This window comes from Tupaia chinensis, unplaced genomic scaffold (assembly GCF_000334495.1).
Source record: "Tupaia chinensis unplaced genomic scaffold, TupChi_1.0 Scaffold000156_1, whole genome shotgun sequence".
In the NCBI taxonomy this organism is placed as follows: Eukaryota; Metazoa; Chordata; class Mammalia; order Scandentia; family Tupaiidae; genus Tupaia; species Tupaia belangeri.
The window spans coordinates 133,516-134,268 of record NW_006159627.1 but is presented as its reverse complement, the minus strand read 5'-3'; positions in this window follow the sequence as shown (position 1 = coordinate 134,268).

The window sequence follows — 753 nt, the reverse complement described above, 5'->3', positions numbered from 1 at the left end:
TCTTTGGGAGGCTCAGAATGAGTAAAATTGTTTGTACCTTAGCTCTTTTGCAACCAAGACCTGTATAGTGAGGCCCACATGCATATTGAGACCTTCTGACATAAAGTTAATGTTAGCATCAACTTTAGACTCCAGAAGCTCACCACTGACTATGGGATTGTAGAAATGTGCTTGGTAGAGAAGTCATCGGTATGTAAAGGCCACCATAATATACTAATCCAGAAGGATGGCCACTCCTCAATACAATCTTTATTCTTTTCTCAGGTATGCACATGTATACAACATCATTTTCAAGCTGCCAGTCCTGGTCAGTCATGTGGAAATAAAGAGCCTTAAACATCATGCCACCTGTTCATCCCCTCACATGTTTTTAAAGCAGAGTAAAGAATGCTTCCTTTAAAGCCTCAAAAAATATATGGGAAGTGTGACTATGAGATTTTGCAGTAGTTCAGAAATATTAGGTTCAACTCTGAATATAGTAAGGACATGTAAGAATTTAAACCCAAAGAGCAAGTTGGGCATGATTTGATAGAACATTGCTAAGTGGTAACATTAGAGGTAATGGAGATTCTGGCCAAATTCACTTGTGTGAATTATATATGTGTGCAGATAGGACTGCACAAACTCTCTGAAGTCTGATAAAAGTTTTATCAAGGAACAAGCAGGTGATCTAGAAGTTAAGGAGCTTGGGCAGCGGGCCCTGCACGGGCCCTGCCCACGCCCCGTGCGGCGGTGGGCCCTGCCAACCCCCCC